This window comes from Antrostomus carolinensis, unplaced genomic scaffold (genome assembly GCF_000700745.2).
Source record: "Antrostomus carolinensis isolate BGI_N321 unplaced genomic scaffold, ASM70074v2 scaffold13704, whole genome shotgun sequence".
Classification (NCBI taxonomy): domain Eukaryota; kingdom Metazoa; phylum Chordata; class Aves; order Caprimulgiformes; family Caprimulgidae; genus Antrostomus; species Antrostomus carolinensis.
The window spans coordinates 40,543-41,032 of record NW_010311495.1 but is presented as its reverse complement, the minus strand read 5'-3'; positions in this window follow the sequence as shown (position 1 = coordinate 41,032).

Sequence of the window (490 nt, the reverse complement as noted above, 5' to 3'; positions counted from 1 at the left end):
TTACAGGTTGCAGTAAGTTTTGGAGCTCCTTTGCTGAGAGCCAGAGAGATTCCTGCAACTTCATGGGACATCTTCATCTGTAAGACAGGACTTAATTCCCTGTTCTGCTATTCAGTAACTTACTGAGATGAAAAGATCCAAAGATGTGCAGTTGGATAAAACAGTCCTCTGGAAAGTCCAGATTTACTTCGAATGCCAAAGAAAGCTGGTCCCATGTATTGATCCTTGCAGGAGCTCAGCATTTGGTGTTGTCATGAGTTAACACTTCAGTCAAAGCTGATATTCTTATTAATGGCTGCTGCTGAACTGTACATACTTCTCATTTTGTGACTGAATAATATTATCTGCAAAAGTGAAGACAAAACCCTGGGAGCCTGGTTTTGCATCTTTGTGTCCTCAGTTTGTGATAGTACACTTCTGGGCTTTGGGAGCTACAAAGCTCTCTCCTTCCCAACCCAAAGGGCATTTTTGTTTCTTGATGAAACAATCA